Source organism: Triturus cristatus, chromosome 5_2, assembly GCF_964204655.1.
Source record: "Triturus cristatus chromosome 5_2, aTriCri1.1, whole genome shotgun sequence".
In the NCBI taxonomy this organism is placed as follows: Eukaryota; Metazoa; Chordata; class Amphibia; order Caudata; family Salamandridae; genus Triturus; species Triturus cristatus.
Window position 1 is genome coordinate 579,778,902 of NC_140588.1, and position 25,170 is coordinate 579,804,071.

At 46.3% G+C, this 25,170-nt stretch overlaps 1 pseudogene; it reads left to right on the forward strand.

Annotated features, from left to right (window-relative positions):
• The first annotated feature begins 6,191 nt into the window (after positions 1–6,191).
• LOC146829030 (NAD-dependent malic enzyme, mitochondrial-like) lies at positions 6,192–24,016 on the forward strand (annotated as a pseudogene).
• Positions 24,017–25,170: the final 1,154 nt, after the last annotated feature.

Consider the following 25,170-nt stretch of genomic DNA (forward strand, 5'->3'; position numbering starts at 1 on the left):
TCATTGCAGACAAGACAAATAAATGTCTTTCACTTATTACCAATTATAACTGTTTTCAATTAAATTGTAACTGATTTGAATGGTGTGTCCTTCATACTATTAAGAAATGTTTGAAGTAATTGACAATGGCATGCATAGTCTATCTAAAAGAGTGTACTCTTTCAATAACATAATGGCTTCCGCCCTGAATGAATTGAAAGAAGATTTAACTTTCCTCTAACATGGGCAGTCTCAGTTACAAGCATTCACTCAAACTGGGTACTGCAAGTCCTCAAGGTTGGAAAAGTCCCCTAGCAACACTTGAATGCCAGTGAAATTCTCTGTAGTCACAATTTGAATCCTACTTAAAAAGGAGAGGCTATGACAAAAGCTATATGCACATTATTAACCATAAAGCAGATGGAAAAACCTTTTTTTTCTGCATCAGAAAATTTGTCTCTAACATGACATCTGCATGGAGTAATACCCCTTTCCATTCCAACCTTCCATTTTCATGAATGTCCAAAGTACAAGCTTTTGACCTTTTATGAAAACCCTCATCAGTCCTTGCCCCAACGTTCTAGGTGATTCCCTCCTCTGCGAATCCATTACATTGCAATGTGTCTGTAATCCTTTGATGCTAGGGATTAATTGATTTTTTCAGTTGCACCTTTTTTTATACATCTCTTCCCAACATGCACTACTGAGAAATTAATCTTATTCTAAGTCAAAAAGTGAAACTTCTTGTAGGACGAATTAAGGTTAGAATTATGTACTAACTATATCAGAGATAGTTAAAATCTGTGAAATAACTCTGTATTGTCCTCCTAGGAGGATATGTGGAAGTGTCCCTTGGCCTTGAGTCGAGAACGATAAAATGTTTTTTTTGATAAACTGAGTAAACAGTGGCTGTTTAAAATGAGAATGCGGTCCCTTTGACAGGATCGGTTGAGATCTTTGACTTGCAGGCCACCCACTCTGCCTTGGTGATTCAAAAACTCCTGTAGACATTAGAATCCTACATGCAGACCATTTTCAACTCATCCAACACCATTGGTGTAGTGCACCTCTTCAGAAATCTGGGCTAATTACTGGTTTGGAAGCTGTGTTTGGACTTTATCCCCTCACTCTTCCATTCCCTGTTCTCAAGTTTATTTGGTGGATTTCCTACAAATTTTCTAATCATTGGCTGTGACATTCTCGTTTTTCTTCTAATAAAGAAATAAACAGCGGCGGCTGGCACAGGTAAGCACAGTTGGGGCAGGTTGGGAGGGAGGCAAGCTGACAGGCGACAGTATAGGTATATTTAAATAAATAAAGAACACCTAGTCTTTCGGCTTGCCCCCTTGCGCTCCCTGCTTCGCCCCACCACGCTTACCTGTGCCGGCCGCTGCTGATGGAAATAAACCAGTCCAACAGAACAACATGAAATATGAATATCTAACAGAGAGTCAATGCAAAGAGACCCTAGTGTTCTATTTGGGTTTTGAATGGCTATCCGTATTTAGCTAATACTGGACAATTTCATTTAGCCAACTAAGCACTTCACAAGTGAGACCCCTTTTCTGGTGCACTGACTGATTGGAGGAGTCACTACTTGATCTACCACTAGAGTTGCCCCCATGGCATCAATCAACATGCAACAGCTTCTAAAACCTGTGAGACGGGGGGCGTGGCCAAGATGGCGAGGTAGACGGACGCCTTCCCCGCCGGCTCCCGCTCCGTGGAGCCCCTAACCTCGTTTTTTTCGCTGAATCTCCCCCCATTCAGTGAGAGAACCTGCAGCGGAAGCAGCGGCGCTCGAGAGCAAGCCGGCGAGAGGCTTACAGCACCCGGGACATCCCGGTGGCGGGCAGTGCGCGGACGGAGCCGAGGCGCCGTGAGGAGGCGGAGCATCGCGCCGAGCCGGACGAGACTGCAGTCGGCTGGTGCATCACGCGAGGGCCCTGGCTCGCTGGAGGGGCCCGCGGACACGCAGCGGCGGGACACGGTCCCTTGCAGTGGGGACTGGAGGCCGACCTGGGGGACGGACTGTTGGCCAGTGACCGACAGAGGTGTGTCCTGACCTGGCAGGCGGTTGGACTCCTTCGCCGGCGGCGGCGAGGGACGGCGGAGTGGACGATCTCCCCCGGAGGCCCAGAGCGACCAGGTGCAGCCGCGGCAAGTACAGATTCCGGCGCTGGGCTCTACCAGAGAGACTGATGCGGTACGGGCGTGGGGAGAACCCTCACCCGCCTGGGACATAACAGACCCGCCCCCAGTGCATAGAGACGCGGCCCCCGGCAGGAGATCCTGCGAGTAACTGGAAGCACCGCTGTGAAGACGAGGAGGGCCCACATGGAGGGTAGTGGGCAGGACTTTGAAAGGCCCCGATGGAGACCCGGCCGCCCAGGGCTTAAGTGAGTGGCCCCTACTGCCAGAGACGAGGAGGGAGTGCAACTGAGGCGGCCAACAGCCCAGCAGGAAAGGCGACAGAGGGGGGGTTCCCCCCCTCACCCATCTGCGGCATTTCTCTCTCGGAGCCCGCAGAGCGTGGTGGTGCAGGGGAGCGATTGGAGACCGGAGGCCCCGCTCCGCGGGGGAGAGAGGCAGAGCGGAGAGTATTGCGGCCCAACAGCCCCGGCATTGGCACTACGACACAGTCGGAGGTGGAGGCAGGGGTGCCATCCGTGGGAGAGTCTGGAAGAGGTGGGAAGCAGCCTCGAGCACGAAACGGGGTGGCCTTAACGCCGGAGGTGCGGAGTGGCCTTGCGGAGGAGTCGGAACCAGCGCCGAGTGGAGACGTGAGGGGCCCCCGCCGCGCCGCAGGGACGAAGACTGCGGGACGTGGACCCGTGGCGGAGAGGGTCTAGGCGACGCTGTGTCCCGGCGACCATGGCCGGCAGTAGAGGAGGGAGGAAGGGAGAGCGCACCCTCCCGGAACTACTAGGAAGACATCAACAACGAGCGGATCGGGCGCAGCAGTCTCCCGGCTCCTCCGGAGGAGCACAGGACGCCGGAAGCGAAGAACCCCCCCTCACCAGGTCCTTTATGGAGTCTCTCTTCAGCACCCTTAGGGAGGATTTCCAAACCCTGAAGAGTGAAGTGGCAGGTGAGGTGCGGGAGATGCGCCGGGAGGTAGATGGCCTGGGAGAGCTGGTGGCCGCGGTGGAGGACGCCGGCCACAGAAGAGACGAGGAGTTCGAACAAATGCAACAAGAAGTGCTGCGCCTCAGGGATCAGCAGATTGACCTCCAGGCACACGCGGAGGACCTTGAAAATAGGTCTCGGCGGAACAACATTAGGGTTCGCGGACTTCCACCCACGGCCGAAGGGACAGACGTAGCAGGATATATGCAAGCCCTGTTCCGAGAGATATTGGGAGAAGCGGAAGGGTTTCCTATCCGGATTGACAGAGCGCATAGAGTGGGACCCCAACGCAGAGCATCGGCGCCGCCCCCGGACATTCTGGCTTTCCTCCCGGATTTCCCTCTCAAGGAACGCATCATGGTAGAGGCACGGAAGAAGCAGCCCCTGACTTTCCGAAGCCATCAGGTGGCCCTCTACCAAGACCTGTCAGCCATCACGCTGCAGAAGCGAAAGGCGTTTAAGGCAGCTACGGATTTCCTAAGAGCACAAGGCACGCCCTATACCTGGGGACACCCTTTTCGACTAATTTTTCGCTGGAATGGTACTATGCACCAGCTACGCTCCCTGCGGGAGACCTGTGGGGTCCTAGGCATCGATGCACCAGACACAGAGGTGGCCGCGCAGCGGCCGGGGCGCTCCCAGGAGGATGGCTGGCGGAGAGTGTCGGGGCGTCGGCCCCGTGGGCGACCTGCACGACCGGACTCACCCGCCATCAGAGCCGGCATGGACGATGCGGTAATGGAGGTGGCCGGGAACACTGGCGTCAGTGACATCGCATTGACTGCATGAGGCAGCTCCGGGGGGAGATCAACACAGCTTTCTCTGCTATGCAGGTTTGGGGTCCGGGGCGGGGTGGGGGTGGGCAGGGAGGGAGTGGTGGCTAGACGTCCACTAGTATACTTCACCAAAGACCTGCTTCCTAGGGAGCGGGACTTGGACATTGATGTTTCCAGACTTGGGGGTGAAGAGAGAGGTGTTGTGTGCATGTTGTCAAGGGAGAGGTGGGCGGGGGATCAGGGAGTTTTGAGGGGAGTTTGGGGGAATGGGTGGGGCGGGAGGGGGCTTTGGGGGACACCGGGAGGGGGAGGGGGGAACCAGGGACACAGGGGGGGCAGTCCAGTGCGTGTCCGTAGATGCAGCTACCATAGTGGCGTACATACCACAATCCGTAGATTTTCAGGGGACAGGGCGGTCTTGACGACCCTCCCACATGACACATACAACATTTAAAATTGTCACGCTTAATGTCAGGGGCCTTAATAACCCGATCAAACGGCGTGCCGTTCTGTCCCTCCTAGAAAACACCCGAGCAGATATCTGCCTGCTCCAGGAGACTCACCTCTTACCCCGGGACTGCTCTAGGCTGCGATCTTCCGTATTCCCTACACAATTCTTTTCATCCAACAACACTAAAACCGCGGGGTGGCGATCCTGGTAGCCCGGCACTTTAGCGGGGAGGTACTCCACAAACATGCAGAACTGAAAGGCAGGCTCCTGGTTTACAGAGTCCGGGTGGCAGGTCTCACGTTCGCCATCGGGTCCATTTATAGCCCGAACGACCGGCAAGAACGATTTCTCGGCGCTGGAGGAGACCGCGACTGCACAGGACAGGCATATAATCTTAGGGGGCGACCTTAACATGGTCTTTGACGGTGCCACCGATAGGTCCGCCCATCGTTCCCCACAGGCGGGGGAATTCTCGGCAGGATGTAGGGATCTGCTGGCGGAGATGGATGTCGGAGACCTCTGGCGTCACATGCACCCTACAGAACGGAGCTATTCGTTCTACTCGCACACGCACAAGACGTATGCATGGCTGGACCACCTTTTGGTCTCCGGGCCGGTGCGCGCGCTAGCCACGGCGGCAGACATAGGAGTGATCTCGGTGTCGGACCACGCCCCGGTGACGGCTACCTTCTGTCTCCCGCCGACCTCCTGTCCCCCACGGGTCTGGAGACTGCGGGACGCACTACTCAGTAGATGAGACGTGGTCGAGCAGGTAACGGCGGCGGTACGGGACTACTTGTCCCATAATGAGAACTCAGACACGTCTCGGGCAACCCAATGGGTGGCTCTGAAAGCGGTGCTCCGGGGGGTATTTATTGCGATTTCCTCGGTGGACAATGCCAACAGGAGGGAGAAGCGCGAGGAGCTCACGCAAAAGGTCCGTGAATTGGAGCACATGCACAGCCGGACGGGAGCCCCCAGGATCTGGCGGCAACTCCAGGGGGCGAGAAAACTCCTGACGGCCTTGGATATGGATCGCGCGGAATACGCGGCACTGCGCCTCAAACATGCCTATTACAGAGGGGAGACAAATGTGGCAGATTGTTAGCGAGTAAGCTTAGGGTCACTCGTCAGAAACACACGGTGCAAGCGATCTCTGACCTCACGGGGTCCACGGTCACAGAGGATGCTCACATAGCGGAACGTTTTTGCAGGTATTATGCAGACCTGTACGCTGGAGATCCCCCGGATGCTCTCGCAACACGGGGGTACCTGGACTCGGTCTCCCTACCGTCCTTAATGCTCTCCCAGGCAGAGGCACTTGAGAGGGAAATTAGACCTGAGGAAGTGATATCCGCGATAGCCCGCCTCAAACATGGGAAATCCCCGGGCCCGGACGGCTTTACGCCACTCTTTTATTAAACGTTCTGTGCACTACTGGCGCCAATCCTCACGCGTCTGTTTAATACCTTTGCGACGCCGGGCGCAATCCGCCGTACTTGTTGCAAGCGTCCCTGGCGGTCATCCCCAAGCCGGGTAAGGACAGATCACACTGCGGCTCCTATCAGCCAATATCTCTCCTTAATATCGATCTCAAATTATATACGGGGATCTTAGCAGCACGTCTTGCCCCTCTCTTGCCAGGGCTTATCGACCCAGATCAGGCGGGGTTTATCCCCGGGTGACAAACGGTCGATAACACCAAGAGGATCACTCATCTCATTGAGAAAGCGTCGCGAATCCGGGGAGAGAGGATGTTGCTATTGGTGGACGCCGAAAAAGCGTTTGATCGCGTACATTGGCCGTACCTAGAACAGGTGTTGGAGAAGATAGGGGTGAGAGATAAATTTCGCCACATGATTTTTAATTGCTATAGATCCCCAACGGCCATCGTAAGAGTCACTGGGTACAGTTCAAAGAGCTTTGACATCGAAAGAGGCACGAGACAGGGATGCCCGCTGTCACCCTTACTCTTTGCATTATATATGGAACCCTTTGCACAACGAATCCGGGATAACCCGGCGGTGAAAGGGGTGAAGTTTGGTGGCTTTAGTCATGCCGTCAGTCTATACGCTGATGACGTGATACTCTCCTTAGACGACCCGCTCTCGGCCTTGCCGGCTTGCATTGAAGAATTGACCTCCTTTGCCGAGGTGGCAGGATTTAAAATGAATATGGGCAAGTCGGTCGCCCTAGATCTCTCCCTGGCGCCGGCAACCCGGACCCTTTTACAACACCGGGTCCCAATAGTCTGGTCCCGGGACCCGGTGTCCTACCTGGGAGTCCTCCTGGCTCCGACCCTGCCCACGATGGTATTGGCCAATTACACCGCCTTGGGCCGGAAAGTAAGGGATGAGTTAGCACGCTGGGGTCGTGGCACCCTGTCATTGCTAGGCAGGGTGGCAGCGGTCAAGATGACGATTCTGCCTCAGGTCCTCTATTTGTTTCGGGCACTTCCGCTGCGCCCGCCTGCGGGTTGGCTCCGGCAGATGCAGTCGGATCTGGGACGCTTCATTTGGCAGGGCAAGACTCCCAGGATGCGGAGAGCACTTTCATTACTGGCACCGGAGGCGGGGGGGCTCGGAGTCCCGGACCTCCGCAAATACTTTCACGCGGCGCAGTTGCGGTACCTGGTGGAGTGGAGTAGATGGGAGTCGGATAAACACTGGCTCTTCCAGGATCAGGCGGTGGCGGGGCGACCCCTACAGGAGGTACCGTTTTTACGCAGAGCTCACCGCCCCGCTAACTTATATGCCTCCTTTATCACCAGAGTGCATCTCCAAGTATGGGATGCCACGAATCTCGCACACGGGTTGACCACGTTCCCCTACCCACTGACGCCTTTGGCGGATAATCCGGAGTTTGCCCCGGGGATGGAGAGGGGCGCATTCGGGCGCTGGCGAGAGGCGGGATGCAGAGCCCTGTGCCACCTGTACGATGCAGAGGGGATTATCCCCTTTGAGGACCTCCGACGAGACTACACATTGCCGGAAACCGAGAGATTACGGTATTTGCAGGTTCGCCACTGGGCGTTACACCCCCAGGTGCGCGAAACAGCGAACAGACGACTCCTCCCTTACGAACGCTGGCTGTTAACGCGCACGTTCGACACCAAACTCATCAGCGACCTGTACCGATTCCTCCAGGTGCCCCCCTCGCACTTTTATAACCCGGGACGGGAGCGATGGGAGGGGGAGCTGGGTAGGACCCTGAGTCACGAGGAATGGGGACAAATAGCTTACAGAGCCAGGCACTCGGCATATCACGCGGGCCTTACTGAAACCTTCACTAAGGTCTCCACATATTGGTATTACACGCCAGCACGTATACATGCCATGGACAGTAGTAAAGAAGACACCTGTTGGAGGGGTTGTGGACAGGTGGGTACACTGACGCATATCTTGTGGGACTGCCCCTTGCTTGCAGTTTACTGGAAGGAGGTGATCGATGAGGTTGACTCCCACTTTAAGACTGAGTTGCCGCGATTCCCAGCTCATATAGTACTGGGCCTCCCTAACGACCTGATGTATCCCTTGAAATCCCGCAGAGGCAGGCAGATCGCCATAGCGCTGTGGTCTGCCATTCAGAATATCCTGGTGCACTGGCGCTCACCCACACCCCCCACGGTCGTGGGCTGGCTGCATAGATTATGGCATGTGTTAGGCATGGAGAAACTGTCACTGACAGTGAAAGGGGACACAGAGACGTTTAATGACCTTTGGCAGCCATTTCGGTCCCTCCTGGTCACAGAATTCAGGGAACTGACCTGTCCCAGATACCTACGCCTCTTGAGGCTCACTACACAGGAGGACCCCGCCCCTTGACGGGGCTTGATGTCGGAGCATGATGAGGTCCTCGGATGAAGCGATAACGCCTAGCGGGATACACTGGACGCACGCACTGGACGGGGGTGGGGGGAGGTAGGGGTAGGGGAGGCGTGGGTGGGGGGACGGGGAGAGGGAGTGGGGAGTTGAGACGGGATTGAGTTGGGTTCTTTTAATTGTCGGAGTGTCATGGCAGATAGCAGTCCTGCTGGTCCAGTCTTAGTCATAATGCCTGCTGCGGGGACAGGGCCCTTACTCGCCAAATTAGGGCGATTCGTCGAGGGGTGACCCGCGGGTCTGATTACACAGGACACGCGCTACACTGATTGCAGCCTACAGCACTCCCTTTAGTATGAAACGCGGCCGGTCCTGAGGGGTTGTAGGCGACATGCTGTGTTAACACTGACCTACACACGGGGCTAGATGGGAGTGAAGGTATACCGCTCCTCCGACGCAGTAATGAGCCGGCCCGCAGGGTTGTAGGCGGAAGCTGCTGATGCTGCCAATGACACTTTGTTCATGTTACCACCAACAAAAGATTTAAACATAAAACCTGTGAGACTACGCCAGTCCTACTGCAAAGCGATGCATCTACTGATTGGGAAATATGTTTGTTATGAAGACAACCTTCCCAGTTCAAGCCAACTACATCTTCGAGCTTGAGCCTATGAAGCAGCTTTGATATCAATTCTAGGCACTGCCGGACTACAGGATCTGTTTGACTGCATCTGCCCTCCCAAATCATCTTCTCTAGCAGTGGGATTGGATGTAAGGAAATGAATTATCGCATTGATCATGACTATGTGAATCTATCTAAAGAACTCAAGATGCGCTTCATTGATGAAGTCAAAGAAGATAGAAATCAATCTGGGGTTGCTTGCATTCCTATTTAGAAGGGACTTTGCCTTGCTGTTTGAGCTGGATCATCCTTTTTGGGGGGAACTGAATAGCATCTGATTTGTTCCTATTTACAATGGCACAGAGGAGCTAAACATTTTGGTGTGATATACGGCTCAGAACAAGTAAGAGTCGCTGAGATTATTTCAGGCATTCTATCCTTCACTTTTTATGCTATTAAGGTGAACCTTCATAAGTGGGAGAGTTTCCCTCAAATGGGAGTCCTGAGATCGCTGTGCCAAGAACTTAATCTACTCTTCACTTTAGTGTTCTAGAGTTCTAACTAGGTCGAAGCAAGCCAGGCTTACTTGTTCTCCCATTCTGAGGGGACAAGGTTCAGCAGTACAGACAGAACTATCTCTTTTTGGGATGGACAAGACTGATGTACACATGGTTGGACTCTGAATGAATTGCCACCAACAGGATAAAAATAATGGAATGGGTTGCATCCCAGGTTAATTACCAGTGGCTGAGAAGTATTCAGGTTGTCCATAAGTCTATTTCTGAACATGCCTTGCCATGGCTCTCTAACCACCCCACACTGCATAACGTTCATATATTGAGACAATAACACAGGATAGTCCAAAGCTATTTCATTAGTGATTTCCTAGTCTGTCCTTCCAGCAGGCCAGTTACTTTTATGTAGTCCAGTGTGAGTATACGGTCAGTGAAGAAATGTGCTTTGTCCCCTAATATGATTTAGAGTGTAGATGGGTGGCACATTGTGCACCTTAAAAAATCAATAACAGTAAGCCATTCTTCAGCACATGGAATGTGAAACAATATATTGGCTGGATTCGGTACCACAGGACAACATGGAAAAGTTATGCTATTAATCTCCTGCACTATTCTGTTCTTTTCATTTAGTTTCTGTGAACCTATGTTCAATAAGTTACATAAACTTCCAATAAATTCCATGAAAAATCTTTTACTCAGTTTATCTCTAATTATTGGTAACATTTCTGCAACTGATGGTGTTCTTGAATACATGTCATCTGGTTCTAATTTTATTAAGACATGTTCTGCACATTTTATTAATCTGGCATCCTTCTTTGTAAACTCTCTAAATTCTATGTTTATTATTTCTTTCAAATCTGAAGGTAATTTTTCAACTGTCTTTTCTGAAAACAATGCTACAGCTGTCTCTTGTTGGGCCATTTTAAAATGAACATCCTCATCAGGAATCTGAAAATTAACATTATCTGGTACAGTATTGTAATCTGTGCTGTTTAATTTGCAAAGCAATTGTTTTCCTGTCAGGCCTGAGTCACAAACAATAAATTGTCAACTTTCCTCAAATGGGTCTATTTGTGGTGCAAATATTTCTAAAATTGGGTTTGTAATTTCTCTGTTTAAAACTCCAACTAAGTCTGGACCTTCCACTGCTTTCACAGTGGACTTGGTAAATTCTGAATTGTTAGGGTTAAAACTCTCATTTTCAAATACAGTAACCTGTTGAACTGGGTTCTGATTTTGTTTCTGGAAATAATTCACATTTGCTCTGGACAACTTATTTAAATTAATTTTATGATTTTCCATGTTTTGTGGGACCATTTGGGCTTGAAAAACTCCTGCCATTGGTACCTGTTTCTGAACTGACATTTGCTTGGCTGACACCTCTTGCACCTGCAGTTCTCTCTGTTCTAGCACATTTCCAACTGCTGCATCATGTTTAAATTTAAATTTCTTCTTCCAATGCTCAAATCCGTTATAAATATGGCAAGAGAAGACTTTTTCCAGCAGTGCAACATCCATACCTGCATTTTCACAAAGCAATTCATTCATGCAAACCCTTTTCATTGTCTCCTCACCTGGCCTTTGCACAACAACTTTAGATTCAAACCACAATTCAGTCTGCATGGCAATGTCGAAGAGCATTTCAAAATTAATGCATAACTCCTCTAAAATTATAACAAATCCATCAATTTGTGGGTACCACAGCATAAGATTGTCTCTCAATTTTGGGAATGTTTTCAGAAATGCTGCAAGTTCACCTTTGTTCCATGGCACATGCACTTCTCCCAGCTTTTCTCTCAATGAGTAAGCAAAAGCTTCTCCCTCATTCTGCTTATTATTTTCCTCAACTAGATCTGATGGTTTCTTTTTCTTATCCAGTTTCCTTGCTAGGTCTGGTGGTTTATTTTTCTTTTCATGTTTTCTTGTCCACTTGTATCCTAATTTCTCAAACCCATTGTATTTAAAAAAATATTTCATTTCTGCAATGTGCAATTGCATTTCTGAAGAACACATTGTCTTATTTGCCTCATCATTCATATGTACACTAAAACTTTTCTGAAATGGAAAGCTTCCTGAAACATCAATTTCATATTTTTGAGCCAAATCACTCAGTATATCATGAGTAGTTACTGCATATGTAGCTATTTCCTTACTCAGGGAAATGAATTATTTCTCCTGACACTGGTTCACATTTTCATGATTTAAACAGCAGGGACTGTTAATTTCTTCATGTTCAAATTTTAAATTTAAAACATTAAGCTGCCTCTCTTTTTCAGGGTCTGGGTTAATTTGTTCCCCCATGCTCTCTATCCTTTGTAATCTCTGCTTCTTCCTCAAAGCAGGTTTGAAAAATCCCATCTCCAAATATATTCATTTAATCCTGCACTGTGGGTGTTGTAAAAACATTTTTGCCCCACCTTTCAATGCTTGGACTGTCTGGGGTAGTTTCTGTTCAATAATCTGTGAATTCTGAGTTTCTGAAATAAACCCTGACATAATTACTCCTTCTGCAGCTTCTTGAACTTTTTGAGTAGGGACCATATTAATTGGGACAGTCATAATTTTTCTAGACATTGCCTGTGCATCTGCAGTTTGTAATTCTTGGACTGAACCAGTCATATTTGAAGCAGTAACACCTGGAGATGTCCCTGTCAGTGCTGAATCAACAGAGATTGGGTCAATCTGAAATGTCTGCACAATTCTCTCAATCTGTGTTTCTCTCTGTTCAACAGAAGCAGTAGCCACTGTAGCACTTTCTGGTACACTATTTCTAATGGGAACCACATAAAGTGGCAGACACTCAGTTAATAATGCATCCATTATTTCATCCCCTGAATCTTTATTTATTTGAAGCTTTTTTCATAATTAATTCCCTTCTCCTGCATCTGGTGCTTTATATTTTTATCCTTACTTACTTTGTCTCTTGCTGTCTTTTCCCACATGCTTAAGGCCTCAAATTGTGCAGCTCTAGATCATGTCTTTATTTCACATACCACTTCCCTTAATTTGTCAATAACTTGCAATTCAAAAGTACCATCCTTTGGAAACATCAAAGGACCTTCTTTTTCAGTAATCTTGCACCATTGGTGAACCCACATACATGAATTGTGTCCCAAATTGGTAGACATAAAATGCACAGGTGTTCCTTTAGGAGCATCACCAAGTAAAAACAAATGTTTCACTTTTTCATTTCTGCAACAGTTCAATTCAATTTCTTTTCTTCAATGCTGTCAGTTTCAATTACAGTCAGTTTAACCCCTACTACTGACCCTCTCAAACAAAATCTTACTGCAATATTTTTCTGAGTTTTCTTAGTCAAAATTATGTTAATAACAACATAAAAACATTTGCTACTCTGTCTGTTACACTACACAAAGTATAGTTTTCTTTTCACTGCGAGTAACACATTCCGCTTACTCTTCACAAAGTAACAACTTCTGTTTACTCTTCAAATACTGCAAGTAAATCCCTTCCGCTTACCCTTCACTCAAGCTCCAGATAAGACCTGTTACTTGGATACCCCTTTTGGGAAGTAGAGCCAGTGACTTCTCAGGAAAAATCCTTACGCTACCATTCACACTAACTTTCACCATCACCTTCCAGTACTGCCTTGCCAGTCTTCAGGTTCTGAGCATTGGAGTCAGGAATCAGGACTTGGGCATTTATCCATCTTGGGTAGTTATTTTCTAGAACTAATTTTCACAGATCAACTCTCCTCCTAAGGTCAATGGACCATTAGTCAAATAGTTGATGGTGATATTAATAATCCTTAATCACCAAACTAATTGATAATAACCTTCCTCTTGCTACCAAAAACTGATGCAGCGGTAATTTCACGGTAATTTCTCAATGTAAAACCTCATTTACCTCTAATTTACCACTGTAAGGGTACTGTACCCTTGCCACTGTATATTACCTTCAGGAGACTTTACATAAACATGAAAAATAAAAAAACAATTATTATTTAAGCCAATAAAGAGAGTTGGTGAGTATTTTAAAGGGTTTTATTTCCTAGTTAAAAGTGAAGTTTACAGAATTTGGAAATTAGGAAAAATAGCATTAATACAGAACATATTACAGTCTGCATATAAGCATCACATGTAGAAAAGAAAATGTGGCGCAAAATGTCAATCAAAACTCTTTCAGAGTTTCTAAGAAAAAGAGTGAGTCTTGCAAGGCTAATCAATAATGAATAATGGCAAAAATCTCCATAAAGAGAAATAAATGCATAGGACAAATACATCTTTTCAAAAGCAGTTAGTCAAAGCATGAAATGTAAAGTTTAGCACCGAAAATCTAAACCTGTTCTGATCCTCTCAGCCTCACTGTGCTGTTCATCTGTCTCTCTGTCTCAGGAGCTGCAAAAATAGCCCCCACAGACGCAGCCCCTCCTTCTCCCGCTAAGGCTTCCAGTTATCTCTTTAGTGTCCTGCCTGGCGTTCAGGAAAAAATGAGCAAAAAGCCGCCCCTCCCACTTATAAGCCATATTTCAAGCAAAAGTCCATGTGCATGGTCCTCATAGCTGATTCAATCAGAACTTCAAGACACATCGTCTCCCCATGGGGTGACTGGATACGTCATTAATCAGGCGTGTTCCTCATTACATGACTTCACATCCTTTTACATTTTAAAACAATTACATTTTCTGTAACAAAAAGTATTAATTGTGAGTTTTTCTCTTCACTCCACTGTTTAAAAAAATATGCAACATAGTGAAGGTTGAAGAGACTGAAACAGGAGGACGTGATTTATTAACAAAGCCCTTTCATTGAAAATTGGTAGGGAAGAGGAGCACATTTCATTCTAATCTTCAAGGGCAAAAACTGCAGTAAGCTGAGTCCACTAAAGCAAACTGAAATCACATGGTTTTCTACAGTGCAAAATACATTTCAGCACATTTCTACTCTTGCAAAAATACATGTTAATTCAGTACAATTACATGCTATTTTGAAAGTATAAATATATTTTCTAAATTAATGAGCATTCAATAGTGAGATTACATATTGATTAATCACATTTAAACATGGCTGTTTAATTAATTGAGCATGTCTTTTACATGAAAGCACTTTTAAACTGAAAGCATTCTGACCAGGCCTTATTTCATATTTTCACTTGTGGATACCAAAAGTGTTATCCTTTAAAAGCATCTGATTCATGTTTTCACTTTTCATGCACCAAAATCTGACACTTAAAAAAGAGTACATTTGACCAGCCCTTATGTCATGTTTTCATTTTGCTTGCGCCAAAATCTGTGTCATGTTAAATGCAGTCTGTCTGAAGTACAAAAATAAAGCAATGCCTGACTCCAGATGAAATCGGAGCTACATCAATGTGACCCTTGCTCCACCAAAGCGTCACTTTTTAAGACACTTTGAGGCACAAACGTTGAAATCATATCTACGAGGCCATGCAAAACAACTTTGAATGGCTTTGAATGTCCTCATAGATATGGAGGAAGGCAAGGGGGCACAAATAACTGCAGTGCCTTAGTCTGTGCTTGGGAGGCGTTCCATGGGCGTTGCAGTTGGTGTTCCCATGCAGCACCCATGGATTTTGATGCTTCCCCAGATTTACAAAACCATGTAAACCCGAGATGTGCCAAAACCTTACGCCTCCCAAGATGATGCATAACAAGGAGAATTAACTTTATTTCTCCATGTTTATTACTCTTTCCCTATAAGCAGCACACAAAGAAAGAGGAAAAGCCTCCCAGGATTGTATTTTTTGCAGGAAGGTGCCCCTTCCTACACAAAAACAATCTTGCCGACAACACAGGCACCCTTGCACCATGATGCAAGGTTGCCTGTGTTGGCGCTAGGCAGTCAAAACAGTGCCAGCACAGGGGGAAAGGACAGAAATGCACTGTATTGGATACATTTGGTGCATTTCTGCCCGATCACTTTGACGTAGGGCATAGCAGCAAGGTGACTTGCTGCGCTGCCCTATGCCAAAACCCCATCAAATGAGGTACTCAATGTGCAGTGGTATTATAGGAGCAGAAGAAAAAAGTGAAGAAAAGGTGACCAACATCATTCTATACAACTCAAGTTAAAGATCAACGGGAGAAGGAGGCGGATCCACAAGAAACAACACCAAAGGGCCAAAGAATTGAACCACGGGGCATATTTACGAGTTTCCGACACAGCGCTGCGCAGAACGTCACCTTGCTGCGCCAGTGGGAAAGGGCAGGATTGCACTGTATTTAAACAATGTGGGGCATCCCTGTCCTTTCCCCTTGTGCTGGCATCGTTTTGCAGAATGCAGCACATGTAGAAAGAGGAAATAAATAGGAGAAATAAAGATATTTCTCCTTGTTAAGCCTCTCCTGGGGTAGCATAAGATTTTGGAGCATTCCCAAGTTTACAAGTCCTTGTTAATCTGGGCATGTGTCAAAAACCATGGGGGTTGCATAGGAACACCCACGCAATGCCCATAGACTGCCTCCATTGTGCAGAGAAAGGCAATTTGCGCTGTGTTGCCTTACTCCTGTTTTATGAAGCCATTCAAAGCCATGCAATGTGGCTTTGTGTGGTTTCATAAATCGGACTTAGATGCTTGCATCATGCAATGACTACTTTGCATTGTGTAAACGTGATGCAAGCCTTCCATAAATATGGCCCTACAAGACCAGGAGGCAAGAGCACAATACATCATGGGCCTCATTCACAATAAATTGGCATAGGGCAGCGCTGCATGTCTTTTTGCACGCTGCCCTACGCCAATTTGAAAGTGCAGGAATGCACCGTATTTACAGGATACAGTGCATTTTTGTCCTTTCTGTCTGTACCAATGCACAATTTGGTGCCTATCGCCAATGCAGGCACGACTGCATCAGGTGTTTGCATTGTTGGCAGGATTGTTTTTGTGCAGGAAGGAAGAACTCCTTCCACAAAAACAATCCATGGAGGCTTTTTCCTCATTCGATGTGCTTCAGTTTTAAAGAGGAAAAAACTGGGAGAAATTAAAACGTATGTCCTTGTAACGCCTCCCCTGGGGAGGGGAGGTGCCCAGTTTTGGTGCATTCCCAGGTTAACAGATCCTTGTAAATCTGGGAATGTGTCAAAGCCCATGGGTGTTGCATGGGAAAACCCACTGCAATGCCCACGGAATGCCCCCCTGAAGCAGTGTAAGGCAAAGCAGAGGCTCACAGTTGGTTGTCTTAAACCATAACTACGAGTCCATGAAAAGCCATGCAAACTGGCTTTGCGTGGCCTTGTAGTGATGGGTCTGCACTCTACGCCGCCGGAGCATCATAAAAAGTGATGCTCCAGTGGCACAAAGACCTTGTAAATAACCCCCCACGGGAGCAGGCATCCAACAAACAAAGGATACAAGCCCCCCAACTCAAAGAATGAGGGCATTCATGCACAGGCCAGTGAAGAGTTTGAAGAGAGACCAAGCATGAAGCCCACAGCCGAGACCCAGGCAGTGTCCTGCAAGACCATTAGGAGCACACAAGGAGTCCCACAAGATAAGCAGCATCTCCCTGCAGAGAGAGGAAATGGCTTTTGGCAATTAGACTCCATCTTTTTTGGCTGACACAAACATATGATAAAGCTGGATTCTTATCTGTCTTACCATCACCAAGAATCCTCTCAGGTCGCCAGGATCTTTCTTTCTGCTGAATAGTGTAAAGGGGAGAAAATCCAACTTCAGCATATAATTAAACGAATCGAGTTTGAGCTCTAAAGGACCACTGACTCTGAATCTCAAAAATTTAAGGATTTATTACAAAGCCAAAAATAATTGCACATACAAGCACCTCATCACGAGGTTAAGAAAATAAATGGGCACTAATACAAAGAAGATTCTATGCAAGAGTCTCATCCGACTCAGAATAAGAAGAATAGTCAGTTCCAGAAGTATTAGGCAACTAATAACTGCTCCAATCACTATATTAGAAGTCATTAACCTAAAAGAAAGTCAGTTAGTCTATCCCTACTCTGCCTCTAAGTTGACATCCCTACTTAGCATTTTCCCCAGGCAAGAGAATAGAAAAAGGTGTCAGAAGTGAAGACTTCCTTAAAAGTGCACTCACTTTACTCAAAGCTCATTCTAAGAGGTTCCTTCTAGCTCTCCATCTAATCCTCAACTGCTCAACCCACAGGGCACTGTCCCTAATTCCAAATCCCAAAATCGTAGAACACGCCCTTTGTCACACCTTTCCAGCCAGGTCTTCCTCCGGTACTTTTCCACTGAAACTTGTGGAAGAGGTGTGGCGCCGCGGTCGGGGCAACTGACCCCGGAATCTGGGGCTCACGGTTCAATCACCGGCGGCAGATTAGCCCAGCACCATGTGACTCTGGGCAACAGCTTGCTTAATCTTCCCGATGGCCCCCAGCGCCTCGAGACCCTTACGGGTGATTGTTTGCGCTTTAAAATTTGGATTATTATTATTATAAACTTGTATTCCATCCAAAGACGGTTAGCTTGACCTTGGGTCCCAGGCACCTTCTCCGCCAAAAGTATCATCCCTGCATTCCAGTATACTCCCATGTTGGCTTCTCATGCCATCCTAACTCCTAAAACAAAAGTGTTAGTCTCCCTAACAAGCTAGGTGTCCTTGCACCTGTTACAGAAACATGGGAATGAGAAACTTTCCACTTCACTGAGATTTTCTAACATCTCTGAAACCCAGAGCCTTTCCAAGGGAAACAATTTTCGGCCTACAATATTCAGCTAACATAAGAAATGAATAGGCCTTTCTCTTAAACGTAGATGCGGTCAGGCCTTCACACATTTCAAACACACATTTCTAAAATCATACTATAAACGTTGATATTCATTAAATTGCATACATGAATAAGCAATCTACATGTGCAGACTTTGATATGGTGCACGTTTGAATCCTAATACATCACATTATACGTGGACTAAGTCGTTCTGCATTTTCTAACAAATATTCTCTACTAAACATTGCATTAAACTCCATAAATGACTTAGTTACATTTCTATTCGAACTAACACATGCTGCTTTCAATACTATGTTTCTAAGCCACACGTTAATATAATACCACTAAATATATGGGTGCAGACTACCAGTGATTATGGTGCGCCACTACATATTTCAGAACAACATGGCGCTCTATCACATACATTAAAATATATTAGCACCCAGAAATGTATGTTAGTAGAAAAGGTTTCGCTATGTTTTAAATGTTTGTGAATATTGTAGTTTTTGTTATTTTCATTCCTTTATTTCTTTTTTTATACCTCCCGGCTACCACATCACAGGAAAGTTGGTTTGTTACTGATAAATAAAAACACAACTATTTATTTTCATGTTTTGCTTGGCCAACGCTCACATCTGCCACACAGTGGCGCTGCACACTGCAGAATGAGGCAGTGCCGTCCTTAAATCCATGAACATGCTGCAAAACAATCCTGTGCGGTAAATTGTAGAACAGGTCATGTAGTTAAGAAAATGTTTTATTCGGGAACTATCCAACACTATAAGGCAACTCTAATAGCCTTTATATAATCTTAATGCTCCCTACTGTTTGTACAATTACTCTGCAAGCCAAAGTGCCTTTAAAACGTCAATTTTGAGTGGAAGTGCAGCCAGAACTCTCCATTATGTGTTCCCGCAGCCGGCCATATTTTAAGTCATGAGAGGTGAAGTAACCTGTTCATCTTCCGAGGGCAGTTAAAAAATGAAGATACACAAAATATGCATTGATTTAATATTCGTGCTTCCCTGTCGCCGGAAAAAGCTTACAATTAAACAGCTCCAACCAAAGGAGTAAGAGAAAAGAAACAGTGGGCTTTAATTGCATACATTTCTCAATAAATGCTTCTAAATAATGTTCGAAAATATGTGATTGAGAAACATGCAGCCCTCCTGAGAACAGGCATGTCCTAAGACTGCCGCTGCCCACCGAGTAAAATCGCTCAAGTAACCTTTCCTCCCAGACGCCCCCACACTTTTCCTCCTAGACGATCCCACCGGATTAGCAGCCGACAGAGGAATTAACTGCCCCCAGAAAACACTAGGCAAAGCAACATTTGTGCATTTTAGTAAGGTGGTAAAAATCAAGGGAAGGGGGAATGGTGTAGGACGTTCCATAGATATAAGGGATAAAGTACCCCCTGCCGTACATTGTAAGGATATTACAAGTCACCAAGGAGTTCCAAAACCATCCAGACGGCCGAGTTCCTTTATAAGGTTATGGAAGTTTAAGGTGACTTGCAACAGTGCTGGCCTTATGGATGTGTGAACCGTGGGGTCACACAGGGCCTGTGACTTAGGTGGGCTTGAAAATGTCTGAACATTTCACAGAGATTTAACATGGATGTTCAACGCACACAGCTGAAGCGATGGAGGCAAAAAACAGAACAATTGTGGAGGAGGCAGAAGGGAGTGAGTGTGTGCGCCTCAGAAGCCCTGTAAACTGACGCGTCCCACAGAAGGCGGAGGCTTTTTGTGGTTTCTGTAAACACTGGCTGGCAGATTTACAAGCCCCTTGCGCCACTTTTAGGTAACTTTTTCCCATGTTAAAAGTGACACACTTGTGGCACAAGGGGCTTGTAAATAAGCCCCTGGCTATGCCACTGCTAGCTCCGAGATCGCAGATCGGTGGCAGCTAAGGGTACAATGAATGCCCTGTGGATTACTGTTGAAGCGTGCGCTGCGTGTGACATCATTATCTGCTGCACCGCATGAAGGGCGGTGCCTCCCCTACATTGGTCTGTGTGAGTTTTCAAATGCGCACAGCAGGAAAAACACACAGCCGTGTGCGGTACATTGTGTATGATGCCTTGCTACGGGGCAAAGCCATTTCCGAACGCATTTCTCACTTCATTCATCCTACCCAATAATATTTCCCCATTATCTATCTGCAATGCGAGAAGTTCAAACAACTTGTTTTAACGTGCATCAGGGATGACGCAGCAGATTTAGTTGTTTCAACTTGTATCCTGGGTGTCGCTCATTTCAAAGCGCAGGCACTGTCAGCCCCAGCACCGGGACCGCGCCAGCTGCACGGGCCACCCGGAGCGCGCGCCTCGCCCGCCCCTACCGACCTCCGGCGTCATCCCCGGCCCCAGGTACATCTATGTAAAGGAGAGAAATGAAAGTTTGTTTTATAGCCTGCCCCAGGACGACATTGAGCGATTGATGCCTATAGTGTACACTCCAACGGTTGGTCTCGCCTGCTCACAGTAAGGACACATCTTCAGAAGACCAAAAGGATTATTCATTTCAATTTTAGACAGAGGTTTTATCAGATCAATTTTGGACTATTGGCCTGAAACTGATGTTAAGGCTGTTTTAGTAACTGACGGAGAAAGAATATTGGTGCTTGGAGACCTGGGTGTGAATGGGATGGGGATTCCTGTGGGCAGACTCTGCCTATATACCGCGTGTGCTCGCATACGCCCACAGAAGGGCCTCCCTGTGGGCATCGATGTGGGAACTGACAATCTAGCATTATTGAAAGATCCATTTTATATGGGTCTGTACCAGAAGAGGGATGGCACCCAGCTGTATGATGACCTGATCGATGAATTTATGGATGCCATTACTGACAGGTATGGCCAAAACACTCTGATCCAGTTTGAAGACTTTGGGAACCATAATGCTTCAAGGTATTTAAGAAAGTACAGTGAGAAATATTGCACCTTCAATGATGATTTTCAAGGAACGGCATCTGTGGCTTTATTGCAGCTCAGAGGGTTATTGGCAAACCCATCACAGAACATAATGTGCTGTTTTGTGGAGCAGGGGAGGCTGCTCTTGGAATCGCAAACCCAATAGTCATGTCCATGATGGAAAAAGGTTTGTGTGCAGAAGAGGCACGCAAGAAAGTATGGATGTTTGATAAATATTGCTTGTTGGGTCAGGGTCGGGAAGAAGGCGTTGATGTCAACCAGGAGTCATGTGCTCACCAGGACCCCGGACCGACCGTTTCAAACTTTTTAGATGCTGTTAATGTCATTAGGCCCTCAGCGATTATTGGTGTTGCAGGTGCCCGAAGGTTTTTTACTCCCGATGTTATCAAAGCGATAGGATCCATAAATGAGAGACCTGTCATTTTTAGGTCTCGGCCTGACGTAGGCAGCGCATGCGCTGTCTCGTCATACGAGGCTTCTTGGAATCGATACGATCCCAGAAGCCTCCTCCCAGCTCCGCCTTAAGTTTTGATTTGTGCGCGTCCTTTTGCGTCAGGAATTATGCCAAAGGCAGTGCAATGATTGCACTGAAGGCATGCCACTCGCTGATTGTTGCCACCCTGCCTCCTTTAATCCACGCCCTGCGGGATTGGATCTCTCACCAGCGGCGTGACACAGTAGGTTTATTGTAAGCTTGCTGCACTTTTTTTTTTAAGACCGCATGCGTTTGTTATCACTGGCAGCTTCAACTAGCCGTTTCGCTTGCTGTAAGCTTTACTTCATGGCGCTTTGTTTTCCGGCGGTTTCCCTTATGTTTCAAGCTAATAAGTAAGTGTTAGATTCAATATGAGGACTCATGGAGAGAGCATGCTAAGCAGTAGGTGAATTCATGGTTCGCGAACACAACTCAGGTTGCAAAGTAAAAGATGTTCCTTGTATGCTCAGTTTTCAGTGTGACTTATCAGTTGCGAATTCATCACACACCTGAAGCTGCAATACCCAGAGATAAACTGTACCTTTTATGAAAATGCTCAAAGTCAATGCATGCATTGGCCAGAAGCAGTGTGGCTCCATATCTGAAATAAGTGTTTGAAATTGAGCAGAAGTGCAGAAGACAGCTTCAGGTGTAGTTCAGTTTGCGTCAACGGGGAAGTACTCTTCTGCTGCTCGTATTGCGCTTTGTGTGTTAACCAGTGGGTGTGTTTGCGTAATTGGGTGTGGTAATGGGTGAGTGAATAAATTGCTGCTGGTGTTCTCACTCTGTAATCACTCTCTACTCACTCTCTACTACTCTCTCTCTACTACTCCCTACTCTCTACTACTCACTCTCTACTACTCACTCTCTGCTACTCTCTACTACTCACTCTCTACTACTCACTCTCTACTACTCTCTCTCTACAACTCTGTACTACTCACTCTCTACTACACTCTACTCTCTACTACTCACTCTCTACTACTCTCTACTACTCACTCTCTACTACTCACTCTCTACTCCTCACTCTCTACTACTCTCTACTCCTCACTCTCTACTACGCTCTACTCTTCTACTCTCTATTACTGTCTACTACTCTCTACTCTTCTACTCTCTACTACTCTCTACTACTCTCTACTACTCACTCTCTACTACTCACTACTACTCACTCTTTACTACTCACTCTCTACTACTCTCTACTACTCACTCTCTACTACTCACTCTACTACTCACTTTCTACTACACTCTACTCTCTGCTCTCTACTACTCACTCTCTACCACTCTCTCTCTACTACTCACTACTACTCTCTACTACTCACTCTCTACTACTCATTCTCTACTACTCACTCTACTACTCACTCTCTACTACACTCTACTCTCTACTACTCACTCTCTACTCACTCTCTACTACTCACTCTCTACTACTCACTCTCTAGTACTCACTCTCTACTACACTCTACTCTCTACTACTCACTCTGTACTACTCAATCTCTACTCACTCTCTACTACTCTCTACTACTCACTCTCTACTCTCTACTGTTCTACCTCTCTACCTCTCTATCTCTCTCTCTACCTCTCTACCTCTCTCTCTACCTCTCTACCTCTCTACCTCTCTACCCCTCTACCTCTCCACCCCTCTACCTCTCTACCTCTCTACCTCTCTCTACCTCTCTCTACCTCTACCTCTCTCTACCTCTACCTCTACCTCTCTCTACCTCTGTACGCGCACACATATGCACATATATATGTATATATATGCATATATATGTATGTGTGTATATATACATACATACATATATAAACATATATATACATTTGCATATCTATATAAATACAAATATAAATACATGCATACATATACATATATGCATACATATGCATGTTATGTTCATGGAAGTTTGAAAAACACTAATAAAAGCAAAGCTAAAAAGCCACCTAATTACAAACAGAATTGCTTTAACTTGAACGAGAGCGAGACCTATTGAATTTTCAATGCTTGTTGCACTAAGTAATCCTACAGCGAAAGCAGAATGCACCGCTGAAGAGGCATACACATTAACGGAGGGCCGTTGTCTTTTTGCCGGTGGTAGTCCCTTTGGGACTTATTGGGGTTGGAATACGCGCTACTAAATTTTTTTGTTACTTGAATCCTTAATGTTGTTGTGGTTGTAATGTTTGTTCTGTGCACCCAGGGCGGCGTCTTCAATCGTGACGTCTATATAACAAATAGCAAATGTTGCACTCCCAATCTTGGGACTGCCACTCTAAGTGATGGGCGAACTTTCACACCAGGCCAGGGAAACAATGCATATATTTTTCCAGGTGTGGCTCTTGCAGTAATACTTAGTGGTGTGAGGCGCATCAGTGACCAGGTGTTTCTAGAAGCTGCTAAGGCCTTGACGGAGCACTTAACCAATGAAGAATTAACTCAAGGTGGGCTTCACCCACCATTGTCCAATATCAGAGAAGTCTCAATCTGCATAGAATTTGTGTATCCAAATGGCATGGCATTCCACTACCCAGAACCCCTGGGCAAGAATAAATACGCTAGGTCAAAGGTTTGGCGCACTGAATACGACTCCTTCCTGCTGACACTTGTGACTGGCCTGAATCTGCACCGAAGCCGCACACCGTGAAATGACACCCAAGGGTGGTTGTGAGTTTTATTTACATTGGGGTTTCATTTCCAGATAAATACAGAATTATGTGTATGAGATTTTCAAGCACTTTTTTTTTAACCGATTTCTTTATTCTGATGAAGAATTCTTCTCAAAAATGGAAAAAGCAAATTTAATGGGGCTATACAAGACTATATATGTTATTTATCATGACCCTCCAACTGAATTCTGCAAAATACTAATTTGAAGATCTATACAGTTTTATTCTGTGTAGCAACCAAATAAACTATTTAAAACAAAGTGCAGGCTGCGAGTGGGCAGCTGTTTTCCTCTTTAGATTAGAAGCTCGAGCTGTCGAATGTTGTCAGATCACCGATCCATCATGGCCTCAATCAAACCATACAATTCTCTGTCCGGTGCAGCAAAAGGGAAAGCCAAGACTGCTACAAAGGCTGCAACAGAAAGGCAAAGAGGAGCAATAGAAAGAAAGCCTTGTGAAAAAAACTCTACATATAGAAAATAAGACATCAGACTGGCAGAGTAACGTAAACTGAAAGTCAGGAGAAACTGGCACTTGCTCTATGGAAGAAGATGTTCAAGAGCAGATTGGTTCCAATTCTCAGGCAGAAGATGAAACTGAGAATACAAGAACGATTTTGACTTCTGATAAATCTACACAGCCTGATCTACGTACATGGCAAAAACATTGAGTCAGCATAATATGGACAAGCTGATTTTAGCTGGGCCATTCAGAGACACAGAGAGAGACAAGAAAACCTATCCCAAACATTATGACCAACAATTCACACCTGTGTATTTCTATAGAACCCTTACAAACAATAAATGGATTGAGAGACAGTGGCTAGTATACTCCAACACAGGTGATGCAGTATATTGTTTCTGCTCCAAATTGTTTGGTAAAGGGTCATGCAAGCTCTCTACTACAGGATTCAGTGACTGGGCACATGTTGGAGAATACCTGCATTCACATGAAAAGTCTGCTGCTCTGGACTTCAGTGAATTAATAAAAGCATTTGCAGGACAGAAAGCAAGGAAAGTTCCCTTTTTGTGAAGAAGTAGCATTATATATTATTCCATTACAGGTGCACTTGTATGGTTAAATTGTATTTGTTGTACTTGTTAACAATCTACAAAAATAAAATGATTAGCAATGAAA